Genomic DNA, 13,893 nt, shown 5'->3' with positions numbered 1-13,893 from the left:
ATGTACTCAAGTTCTTTTTATCAATTTTAGAACACTTTTAAACTCCTTGGGTTTAATAATGTGATTTTCATGGTATGAAATTATTTCTTTTGGTCAAGACGAGTCTATACTCTAAGCTTTTTAGTCTCAAACTTTCTAAAAATGATTTTATTTTAGTATCTTTGTTTCAAACTCTTAAGCTTTCTTGCCAGTAACTTTGTTTACATGGATTTGACAAATAAGGAAAATTTATTTAAATTTGAATTTGTCCATGTAAGCTATTTTTTAGACATAGAATTTTGTACTTTTCTTTTAAACTATCTTTGAACCAAACACTACTTTTTTTTGTTTGTTAATATCTTATTTTGACACTTAGCCAAACTAATTAATCAAGTTCGGCCGGTTAACCATTTTTTATGGATTTTTGAAATGTAGATCACGAACGTATCCACAGATATAGTAGATCACGAACGTAACCCTGTTAGTGAAAATTCGGCTCTACCACTGCTTATAAGTATCTACAGATAGTTCAATCTGTATTGTTCCATTGCTTACTTCCAGGAACCCATTTTGGACACACGGGACTGAAATAGCTCGACACGACTCTCGAGTTCAATAGCTCAACATGCGGTGCAAATTTAACGCACCGTGGCGTCTTGTATTGGTTGATGGAAGCACCTAATAAGCTAGTGCAGCTTAAGTCCATGTGCTTGTCAAAAGTACCTGTTTCCACTATCCTGATTTCAAGAGGCCCGATGGATTTGTCAGACGTACAACCCTGGCGGTAGACGCTGTTGAGAGATTCTTCAATGGTGAGACAACAACCTTCAAGGACTGAAGGAGGAATCGGGGCAGAGGCGTTAACGTTTAACTCCCAAAACAGGACATAATGGCCTGGAATGGTAGTAGTATCTGCATAGTTTTATCAAAATCGGAGCTCAAGATCACATTTTCCCTGCGTATAAAGTTGAATTGAGGAGCGTTGTTCTTGTATCCAGCAACCCGAAGCACATCACCCACCCTGTATCTATACAGTCCTGAAAGGATACATCACATTAGCGCTTTACAGACTTCCTGGCTTGAATCCGCTTTAGTTTGGCTCCAATGCACACTGAATGGGAAACCAAAAAATAGAGTTTGTACACTAAAAGAGATGAAGCTTATAATTGTAATAACTAGCAAACAAAGTGCATATGATGTACAGATCTTTTGCATCATGTCAAGGGCAGCGACCTCAAGTTCTAGTAATTATGTTCGAAATGTAATATTAAATACCGATAAGAATATAGACGAATCTAAGATTTGAACTTTGTATGTTAGATTCTAGTTCACGATTCTAATCACAACTCATTTGATTTAATGTGTTCGAAATAAAATTGTTTGCTTATAGTAAAATTTTTAACTCAGATACAAGTTCCGAGCTGAAGCTACTTGGTCAAGATCTCTTTCTATCTGTTCTTTCTATATCCAAACTGGCTTTGACAACACGATTATAAAAGAACTTTTTTTTAAAAAAAAAAATCAGTTAAAAAACAAGCTTATATTTCAACAACAACAAAAACAACATAGCCATTGTAATTCCACAAGACCTTAACCTACCTTCTTCATATAAAATAAAGCATATCTGTTAAATTAGGTCTTAGGCCTAACTCACACCCCAAAAGCTAGCTCAAAGGGAGGAGGATTGCTCAAACCTTATAAGGAGTCCACCCATCTCATCATTAACCACCGATGTGGGACTTTTGTTATTCTTTAACACCCCACCTCACGCCCAGTGCTTAGCATCTGGTGCGTGGCAATTTTGATTTTGGGGGTCCCAACATCAGGTGAGACGGGTCCTGCTCTGATACCATGTTAAATTAGGTCTTAGGCCTAACTCACACCCCAAAAGCTAGCTCAAAGGGAGGAGGATTGCTCAAACCTTATAAGGAGTCCACCCATCTCATCATTAATATCAAAGAAAATTGAAAAAGAAACAACAGACATAAAGGGTTTAATTCCATCACTTGATGAATTAAATTTGGAAAAAAAAATAATGTACCTAAACAAAGAGTTCACCACTGGTTTTCAAATAATGCTGCAAATTTCAAGTTAACAACAAAATTTAATTGAGAATTAGTAGTAATTCTTTATTTTTAAGTAAGATATAAGTAAAAAGATTTAGCAAGAAACTCTCTTTTTAAACTGTTGGGAAAGAGGTTTTGCTTTATTTATTTTTTTTGTTTTTTCCTGCAACGTGTACTACGAGAGAAACATGCACACCTCGTGTAGTCACTTGGAAAAATATCTTGTAGAAATTAGATATTTTCTTATAGATGTTTGAGATAATTAGATATTTGTAGTCCAGATTCTTAATATCTAGAATCATCCCTACATGACTAAAAATACACTGGCAGTAGACATTTGTAATCAACTCAAAACTAAGACATTTCAAAGCATTCAAGAATTGTTCCAAAATCTTCCTTCTCTCTTCTAGCTTCCTCATCTTTTAGTTGAATTTCCGGATTTTAGTTAACGATCTTGGGCTAGAAAAAGTTTTTTTGAATTATACTTTTCTTCTGCTATTCTCTCAGTCTCATCTCCCTCATTTTGTCTGTCACAAAGGTTACTCCTACATTATTCCGAATAACTTTGCTCCTAATCCAATCTCACCTAGTAATATTCCCACACATCAATTTCAACATTTTCATTTCGACTGTTATCATCCTGTCTCAAAGCCGATATATACAAAACTAACAATCATACTAACCATGCAACAACCTATCGTCCACATGTGGGGTTTGAGAGGATGGTCTTTATCTCTACCTTATGAAGGTATAGACGTTGTTTTCGACATATAGACATTCGACTCAAGCAAAGCATATCATATGATACAATAAGAAACGTTATATGATATAATATGACACATTAAAAAGCATTACGTAACAACCATCCAATATCCACCATCAGTTCAATTCATGTTATTCCATTGCTTGCTTCGAGGAACCCATTTCGAACACATGGGACCGAAGTAGCTCAACACAGCAATCAAACTATTATTTAGGTATATAATATATAGTAGTAGATCACGAACGTAACCCTGTTGATGAAAATTCTGCCTCTGCCACTGCCACTGCCACTGCCTGTGAAGTAAGTATCCACGGATAGTTCAATTGGTGTTGTTCCATTGGTTACTTCCTGGAGCCCATTTAGGACACACGGGACTGAAGTAGCTTGACATGACCCTCGAATTTAATAGCTCGATGAGCGGTGAAAATTTAACGCACCTTGGCGTCTTGTATTGGTTGATGGAAGCCCCTAATAAGCTAGTACAACAATAGTCCATGAGCTTGTCAAAAGTACCTGTTTCCACTATCCTGATTTCAAGAGGCCCAATGGATTTGTCAAATGTACGACCCTGGCGGTAGACGCTGTCGAGAGATTCTTCAATGGTGAGGCAACAATCTTCAAGGACTGAAGGAGGAATCGGGGCAGAGGCGTTGGCGCTTAGCTCCCAAAACAGGACATAATGGCCTGGAATGGTAGCAATATCCGCATAGCTGGTGTAGTCGACTACACATGCATTGAATGGCATCAGATTGTTTGCTGCATTATTCACTGCATTTTGTAGATCAAATTCATTAGTTTTATCTAAATTGATCCTCAAGATCACATTTTCTCGGCGTATAAAGTTGAATTGAGGCGCGTTGTTCTTGTATCCAGCAACCCGAAGCACATCACCCACCCTGTATCTATACAGTCCTGAAAGGATACATCCAAGAAAATCTAAACATTAGCAGACATGGAAAAAATAACATTTCATTTGGCAATTGAAAATTACCAGAATATGTGGTAACAACAAGCTCGTACTCCTGGCCAATCTTGACATCAACCAAATCGACCAATTGTTGTTCGTCTTTCTCATTAAACGGCGTGGGAATGGAGATAGAATCGATGACTTCATTGCTCCTGTGAATCAGTAAGAACTCGAAATAGGCTACGATGGGAATGAGTGTATATGATACTTCACTGGGCTTACAAAGGGGGTTCAAGTTGATCCCAAAGAAACATTCTGAGGAAGCATACGCAGTACTGACAAGAGGGAGGCTATTGCAGTAATAATCGAGCATTGGTATATATTGAGACATGGCTCCAGTCACGACTACGTCCACGTACGTTGTATTAGGCCACAGCCTTGTGACGATCCCTTCCCATGAATCCTTGCTGCATTCAGCCTCGATGAAATCAGCCAACTCCAAGTCTGGTTTGAGGATTTTCATCACAGCCTCTCTTACTGAAGGATCAGTAATTTTGTTGTTAATGGTTCCTGTTCGGATATCGTTACATAGTAGAGACCAGTGATCCTCCAAGAATCGCATAGCACGGATGAAGGCGTATGCAAAAATAGAGCCAACACGGATGACTTCTCTGTTTTGGCAGAGGCCACAAAGCATTTGGGAGTACATGCTTTGGTAAGAGTCTAGGCAGAGAATGGCTTCAATGGGACTCGTGTAGGACACATGACTATTGCTGTTTTTGAAAAGACTACTCTTGTAGACACTAGTTAAAATAGGACGAGCTAATAATCCTCCGGGGGTCTTGGCTTCAGACTTTATGAACATGAAATACCCAAATCTGGAAAAAATCGGCTCACCACAGACATCATAAGTCCGTAAAGCTGTGATCTCCTCCCACTCTCTTCCTCTATTGTTGGTATCAATTTTCTCTCCCTTCCCGACGTCCCAGAACTGCACACTAAAATGCAAATATTAGGAATCATGCAAGTACTACAAAACCATGATTTGATACTCCCGCTGTTCCACTTTATGTGATACTTCTTCCTTATTAGTCCGTTACAAAATGAATGACAACTTTCCATATTCACAAACGATTTAACTTTAGACTTTCCATTTTACTCTTAATGACATGCTTCTATAGTCACAAAAATGTCGACGACATGTATAAAACAACAATAGTAATCTATTAAGATAAGGCATCAGACATCAGCTGTCAAATACTATCATATAAATCGAAACTGAATCGAGGGAATAGTAATTTATTAAGATAAGTAAATAAGGAGGGACCTTGTAAAGAATTCAGATATGGGCTGGGAGCATAGGATAGGAGATCTATCGCCATTGGCTATACGGTTGATATCAGACTGAATATCTTCGTAAGTGATGACAGGCACGACTTTCTTGAATGCCTCTCTATCAGTACGACCATTCAGATTAAGGCGTTGCAAGTACTCAACGTTAGCATTTTGAGTGAGGATTTCATGAAGAAGTCTCCTTTGGACTTCATCAACATTGGTAGTCACCTTTTCAATAAACTCAAGATTCTTCTTGTTTTCCTCAGCCATGTTTCTTTCAAGGACCTGTACTGTATCCATCACATTAGCACCTTAGGGACTTTCCAGCGTGAATCTGAATTTAGTCAGCGCATATGATGTACATATATTTTGCATCATGTCAAGGGCAGTGACCTCAAGTGCTAGTAATTAGGTTCGAAATTTAATACTCCCTCTATTCTCTATCCCAATTTATATGATTTACTTTTCTTTTTAGTCCGTTTCAAAAACATTACACGTTTTTATATGACATAATACATAAATATGTATTTTATCTTGGCCTCAACTCACATTTATGCCCTCCAACTTTGGGTGAGTACAATTAAACACTTAAACTTATATAAAGTTGAACAAATAGACACACGCATCGTACATGACAATTTTTATCCTACGTGGTGTTCTATATATATAGTATGTCATATAAGACTCATGTGTCTACTTGTTCAACTTTATACAAGTTAAAGTGTCTACTTGTGCACACCCAAAGTTGGAGGGCATAAATGTGAAATAATGTCAAGTTAAAGAACACATTTATGTATTATGCCTTTTTATATTTAGTAACAAATTGTCATCCAATTTTGAGTGTTCATAAGTCGACACTTAAACTTGTATAAAGTTGAACAAGTAGACACATGAGTGCTATATGGCGAGAGGCGAACCCAGAATTAGAAAACTTTGGGTGCACCATGATCTCTAAGTGCTTAAAATAACAATAGTGATATAAGCTCTAGCTAGATTCAAACTCTAGTCTTGCAGGTGGCCTCTCTGCCTTGTACCAGCAGCACAAGAACACTCATGTGCTCCTCATGGGTGCACTGTTAATTATATCGATCCTAGTTTATGTCAGTTTCTCAAGATAGATATACATATATAGACATGATTTTTTTCAAACTTAACGGTTGCATGTGCACCCCACTGATAAAAGTGGGTCCACCTCTATATGTGGCATAATACATGTGTATTTTTTTATAAAAAAAAATTAAAAAGTATCCTTTAATTTTTATCATTTTAATTTTTTATGTTATATTTGATTTTCTTCACTTTAAAACTTATTTTAAATACACGATATTTAAAATTAAATTTGAAATCAAATCAAAAGGAAAGACAAAAACAAAGAATAAATAAATTCAATGGAAAAAAGAAGAAGAGAAAACAATGAATGATGGTAAAAAAATATGAAGAAAAAAAATTGAAATACAAGGCAAAAATATCTTTAAAAAATAACGTGTTTTGACTTAATTTAAATACAAGATAAAGAAAATAAGAATTAAAAAAAAATCAATTCTTTAAAAAATTAAAAAAAATAACTACACACGTGGAGGACGCGTGTTGTACAAACGCAACTAACTTAATTGGTTGAAGGTGTCACGTCACCACACAAAAGATGCACAAAAATACAGAAAAAATGAGTTTGAGGGAGTAGTAGGACCCTGGTTAAATTAAGGTGTGTCGTAGGGATTCTGATCAAAACTTAGAGGGTACTATGCATTATCCCCCCTTTTATCTATCTAACAATACAATTATAAAAGAAATATTAAAAAAATACTTAGAATTCAATAACATCAAACTCAGGATAACTCCACAAATAGTATCTGAAAAGAATAAAGCTTCCTCGACTCAAGTAAAATATTAAAAGTAGGTCGAAAAAGAAATACTATCAGATATAAAGGTATTAGAATTCATGACTTGATTAAATAAATTTGATAAGAAAATAATTTATGGACCTAAACCACAGAGTTTCACCACTGGCCTGCAGATTTTTATAAAAATTTGAGTAATTTTTAATTTAACTAAGAAATAAGTAAAAAGATTTACCAGGAATACCTCTAAAGCCTTTTTTTGTCCTTTGCTATGGATTGGTTTAAACTCTGGAGAAAAGGCTTTGCTTTATTTATTTTATTTTACAACATGCACTGCTGGTGAAATATCCACCTCTCATTGATTTTTTTTGGGAAAAGACATAAGTAACCCTTACGCTATGATCGAAATTTCAGAAACACATTTTAACTAAACTCATTTGTTTTGTAATTTTATACACTTTTTGGCTTACGTGACACACTCCATGACTCCATGCAATTGAGTCACGTTGGAGATTTTTGGATGTTACGTAAGCTAAAATGGTGTACAAAATTACAAAAAAATGGGTTCAGGGGGTAAAAGAATTTTAGTTTAGTTAAGATGTATCTCTGAAATTTCGATATAGTCTAGGGGGTACTTGTGCCTTATCCCTTTTTTAGCCAACAAATAGTACTCCCTCCGTCCACAATTGTTTGTCAGGGTAAGGTCATGCTCATCCCTCAAGGAAAATTTAATAAAAGGTGTAATTTGACTAATATAACCCTACTATATCAAGAATACCAAAAGTCCACATAACTTTTCAATTGAACTACACAATCATTAAGGGCAGAAATGGGAAAAAGTGACTAATTATTTCTTGATTGTTTAAATTGACAATTAATTTTGGACATCTATTTTTAGTATACTTGCCAAACAATTGTGGACGGAGGGAGTAGTATAAACATGTATTTATTGTGTCTTATTATAAAAATCACAACCTTTCAGAAAAGTCACTATTCTTCAATGTGAAAAGGTGTCTGTTGTTAATATAATATAAATAAATATAAATATAAAATGAAAAGACATACTAAATTGAGTGTTTTTAGTAAGGGGTATTATAGTAATTTAATATTCAAGCTTAGACGTTCATACTTTTAAGATAGTATAGATAGATAGATATAGAATATATATGGATAGACACATAGATAGATATCTATAGATAGATAGAAAAATAGATAAATATATAAATATATAGACAGATAGATAAACAAATATACATAAAGATAGACAGATATAAACTGTAGTACTCCTTAAGGGTCGTTTGGTAAGTGTATATAAGTAATGCTCAACGGAGTGTATTAGTTATGTTTGCATTAGTTATGCATAGATTATTTTTTATGCATTGTTGGTTTGATGTATTAAAAATCATATGCATTGTAAAAATATTTATTTACAAAAATAAAAGATGTAATTTCGAAAAAAATTATAAATATTTATTATAACTATAAATTATATTATTAATTGTAAAATGAAAATTTTAAAATAAAATATCATGTTTGTTAAAGAACATGTTACATGTGATAGAAGAAACGAAAGCATTAATTAATGTTAGGTGTAGGCCAAAGAAAAGAAAGCATTAATTAATTACTCAATTTATTTAAGTCCCCTCTATATATAGGGACAGTAATGAAATAAAATTAATTGTGGAAACAATATAGTTTTAAAGTTTTCTAATTTCAAGATAAACCTTCTTATATATCACTCTTGTAGTTATCTTAATTTTTGTTCCTCATTTTCTCTTGGTTTATTGTCTAGGAATTCTATTTTATCCAACATTTTTCTAATATCTATACTTCGTACCTTATTTTTATTTTGTAGGTTTATCCTTCAAATTAATGATGTGTGATATTACATAACAACGGAAAATCATATAACTTATTCAAACATTATATTCATCAAAATAATACAACATAACACAATATAATACATATATTATGAAACTATATATAACAGACACCTATTGTTGGTATCAAACATTTAGCAAATATTAAGGACTTACGACTCACTTACAAGAACTACAGAACCACAAGGATAATACATAAATACGTCATTTAATTTGGCCTCAGCTCGTATTTATGCGCTTCAACTTTAGGTGTGCACAAGTAGACATTTAAAATTGTATAAAGTTGAACAAATAGACACACACGTCCTACATGACAATTTCCATCCTACGTGGTGTCCTATGTATATTATCATGCCACGTAGGACGCATGTGTCTAAGGGCACATTTATGTGTTATGCCAAACCATAATGAGACACTATTCCTTATTACTTCGTTACAAAATGAATGACAACTTTGAATATTTGGAAATATTTTAACTTTAAACTTTCCATTTCACCATTAGTGACACGGTTTATATCCACAAAAATGTAAGAGACATGTTCAAAACAGCAAGTTCCAATAATCTTTGTATCTTTGATAAGTCATCAGTATTGGGTTCGAAAGTGATTAGGGCGTCATGCGGAAGCTTTCAATTGCAAATCATATGGCGATAAATTAGACGACACATAAAATTATACTAAAAGGCATAATATTATTATATGAAATGATCAATTGGCCTACATAATTAAAAACTAATGGAAAAACATTAAAAATGTAGAGAGTAAAATCTCCCTATAAACAAAAGTCTCTAAACGACTACATTGTAGATTCTATTGTATTCTGCTGTGAGAATAGGGATCTTCAATTATAGATCTCCAAAATTTTCCTCTAAGGAAAGAATAAACCAAATATGTAAGAGAATTATATTTTCCTTTCAGAAAAAGTTCAAACATTTAATTTATGGTAATACTTTGACTTTATTTTAAAGAAAAATTAAAACTCAAACATGATAAGAAAATCAAGGCAAAACCCTCCCCATAAACGAAACTCTCTAAACGACTACATTGTGGATTCTATTGTATTTTACTATGAGAATATGGATCTTTAATATATAGATCTCCAATTTTTTCCTGTAAGGAAAGAATAAACCAAATATGGAAGAGAATTATATTTTCCTTTCAAAAAAAGTAAAAGCAATTATGGTAATGCTTTAATTTTTCTTCAAGGGAAAATTAAAACTGAAATATGGTAAGAAAATGAAGACAAAACCCTAACAATCAACTATCAAACATCATCATATAAATCGAAACTGAAACAAGGGAGTAGTAATCTACTAATTAAGGTGTTGCAAGTACTCAATGTTGGCATTTCGAGTGAGGATTTCATGAAGAAGTCTCTTTTGGACTTCATCAACATTAGCGCTTTACGAACTTCTCAGTGTGAACCCGATTTAGTCTTGCTCCAATGCAGGTACCAGACACTAAATGACAAACCAAAAAATGCATATGATGTACATATCTTTTGCATCATGTCAAGGGCGGCAATCTCAAGTTCTAGTAATTATGATCCGCTAAATTAGCAACTTGACTAAGATTGATTTGATACCGATAACAATATAGACGTATCTAAGATTTGAACTTTCTATGCTAGACTCTAGTTCACAATTCTAATCACAACTCATTTGATTTAATGTGTTCGAAATAAATTTTTTGTGCTTACTTTATACTGAAATTTTTAATTCATATACAAGGTCCGAGCTAAAGCTACTTAGTTGAGATAAACCCCGTAAGTAACACTCTAAAAATTAAAAAAACAAAAGCTAAGTTCAAGATCTCTTTCTATCTGTCCAAGTCTTGATAGATAGAATTAGCAGATCCAAACTGAGTTAAACAAAATGATTATAAAAAATAAAAAAATTCAATTAAAAACAGGCTTATAATTCAACAACAACAAAAACGACATAGCAGGGAAAGCTGCATTATTCTTTCAAATGCACAAAATAATCTTATAATCAAACTTCTTTTTTTTATGTATATATATAGTAGATCATGAACATAACCCAATTTCGTGTTAGCAGGGCTCGAGGAATGACGGTATATGTATACCAAAAGGTGTAATGTAGACAATTTAATTAATTTAATGCAAATATTAGTGATTGCTTTCACGGTCTGAACTCGTGGCCTATAGGTCACACAGAAGTAATTTTATCATGGCTCCAATCAAATATACTACAACAATAACCTATCGTCCACATGTGGAGTTTGAGAGGATGGTGTATGCGCAGTCTTTATCTCTACCTTATGAAGGTATAGACGATGTTTTTGACATATAGACCTTCGACTTAAGTAAAGCATATTATATAATACATTAAGAAACGTTATATGATATAATATGATACATTAAGAAACATTACGTAACAACCATCCAATATCCACCAACAGTTCAATTCATGTTATTCCATTGCTTGCTTCCAGGAACCCATTTCGGACACATGAGACCGAAGTANACCTGCTTCCACTATCCTGATTTCAAGAGGCCCAATGGATTTGTCAGATGTACGACCCTGGCGGTAGACGCTGTCGAAAGATTCTTCAATGGTGAGACAACAACCTTCAAGGACTGAAGGAGGAATCGGGGCAGAGGCGTTAACGTTTAACTCCCAAAACAGGACATAATGGCCTGGAATGGTAGTAGTATCTGCATAGCTGGTGTAGTCGATCACACATGCATCGAATGGCATCAGATTGTTTGCAGCATTATTCACTGCATTTTGTAGCTCGAATTCTATCAGTTTTATCAAAATCGAAGCTCAAGATCACATTTTCCCTGCGTATAAAGTTGAATTGAGGAGCGTTGTTCTTGTATCCAGCAACGCGAAGCACATCACCCACCCTGTATCTAGACAGTCCTGAAAGGATACGTCCAAGCATTAGCAGACATGTTGGAAAGATATATGGAAAAAAAGAATGTGTCAAAAAACATTTCATTTGGCAATGAAAATTACCAGAATACGTGGTAACAACGAGCTGGTACTCCTGGCCAATCTTGACATCAACCAAATCGATCAATTGTTGTTCGTCTTTCTCATTAAGCGGTGTGGGAATGGAGATAGAATCGATGAATTCATTGCTCCTGTGAATCGGTAAGAACTCAAAATAGCCCATGGTGGGAATGAGAGTGTAAGATACTACTTCACTGGGCTTACAAAGGGGGTTCAGGTTGATCCCAAAGAAACATTCGGAGGAAGCATACTTAGTACTAACGAGAGGGAGGCTATTGCAGTAATAATCGAGCATTGGTATATACTGAGACATGGCTCCAGTCACTACTAAGTCCACGTACTTGGTATTAGGCCATAGCCTAGTGATGATCCCTTGCCATGAATCCTTGCTGCATTCAGCCTCGTGAAATCCGCCAACTCCGAGTCTGGTTTGAGGATTTCCATCACAGCCTCTATCACTTTAGGATCAGTAATTTTGTTGTTAATGGTTCCTGTTCGGATATCGTTACATAGTAGAGACCAGTGATCCTCCAAGAATCGCATGGCACGAATGAAGGCAGATGGAAACAGTGAGCCAACACGAACGACTACTCTGTTATGGCAGAGGCCACAAAGCATTTGGGAGTACATGCTTTGGTAAGAGTCTAGGCAGAGAATGGCTTCAATTGGACTCGTGTATTGCGACACATGATTACAGCTGCTTCTGAAATGACTACTCTTGTAAAGACTAGTTAAAAGAGTACGAGCTAATAATCCTCCGGGGGTTTTGGCTTCAGACTTTATGAACATGAAATACATTCCTTTTCCCTTCTCCAAATCTGGAAAAAATTGGCTCATCACAGACATCACAAGGCCGCCAAACTGTGATTTCCTTCTGAGCTCTTCTTCTGTTGTTGGTATCAATTTGTTCTCCCCTCCCGATGTCCCAGTACTGCACATTAATATTAGGAATCTCACAAGAACTACATATATATAAATCGAAACTAAAATGAGGGAATAGTAATCTACTAATTTGATTAGTTAAAAAGGAAGGACCTTGAAATGAATTCAGATATGGGCTGGGAGCATAGGATTGGAGATGTATCGCCATCGGCTATACGATTGATATCGGGCTGAATATCTTCATAGGTGATAACAGGCACGAATTTCTTGAACGTCTCTCTATCAGTATGATCATTCAGATTAAGGCGTTGCAAGTACTCAACGTTGGCATTTCGAGTGAGGATTTCATGAAGAACTCTCTTTTGCACTTCATCAACATTGGTAGTCACCTCTTCAATAAACTCAAGATTCTTCTTGTTTTCCTCAGCCATGTTTCTTTCCAGGACCTGTACTGTATCCATCACATTAGCGCCTTACGGACTTCCTAGCGTGAATTCGAATTTAGTCAGCAATTAAAGTGCATATGTACATATCTTTTGCATCATGTTACATTTTTATATTTAGTAACAATTTGTCATCCAACTTTGAATATTCATAAGTCGGCACTTTAACTTGTATAACATGAGTGCTATATGGCGAGAGGCGAACCCAGAATTTGAAAACTTTGGGTGCACCAAATATGATCTCTAAGTGCTTAAAATAACAATCGTGATATAGGCTCTAGCTAGATTTAAACCCTAGTCTTGCAGGTGGCCTCTCTGCCTTGTTCCAGCAGCACAAGAACACTAATATGTTTCTCATGGGTGCACTGTTAATTATATCGATCCTAGTTTCTGCCAATTTCTCAAAATAGATATACATATATACAAATAATTTTTTTCGAACTTAATGGGAGCACGTGCACCCCCACTGATAAAGGTGGGTCCGCCTCTATATGTGGCATAATACATGTTTATTTTAAATACACGACATTTGAAATTAAATTTGAAATCAAAGACAAAGAATAAATAAATTCAATAGAAAAAAAAAAAGAGAAAACAATGAATGATCGTAAAAAAAAATGAAGAAAAAAAGTTGAAATACTAGGCAAAAATATCTTTAAAAAATTACGTGTTTTGACTTAATTTAAATACAAGATAAAGAAAATAAGAAGATATTTCTTTTTAAAAAAATAAATTTAAAATCTTTTAAAAATTAAAAAAATAACTATACACGTGGAGGACGCGTGTTGTACAAGTACAACTAACTTATTTGGTTGAAGGT

At 34.6% G+C, this 13,893-nt stretch overlaps 1 protein-coding gene and 1 pseudogene across 3 annotated transcripts in view; both read right to left on the bottom strand.

Moving 5' to 3' along the window:
- LOC125865769 (indole-3-acetic acid-amido synthetase GH3.6-like) overlaps positions 1 to 13,893 on the bottom strand; it is a 52,337-nt gene that overhangs the window by 19,433 nt on the left and 19,011 nt on the right. The window lies entirely within an intron of this gene.
- LOC125865428 (indole-3-acetic acid-amido synthetase GH3.6-like) lies at positions 3,128 to 13,061 on the bottom strand (annotated as a pseudogene).

Source organism: Solanum stenotomum, chromosome 5 (genome assembly GCF_019186545.1).
Source record: "Solanum stenotomum isolate F172 chromosome 5, ASM1918654v1, whole genome shotgun sequence".
NCBI lineage: Eukaryota > Viridiplantae > Streptophyta > Magnoliopsida > Solanales > Solanaceae > Solanum > Solanum stenotomum.
Note: the sequence above shows the minus strand (reverse complement) of the source record. Positions and strands in the feature narration are given on the sequence as shown.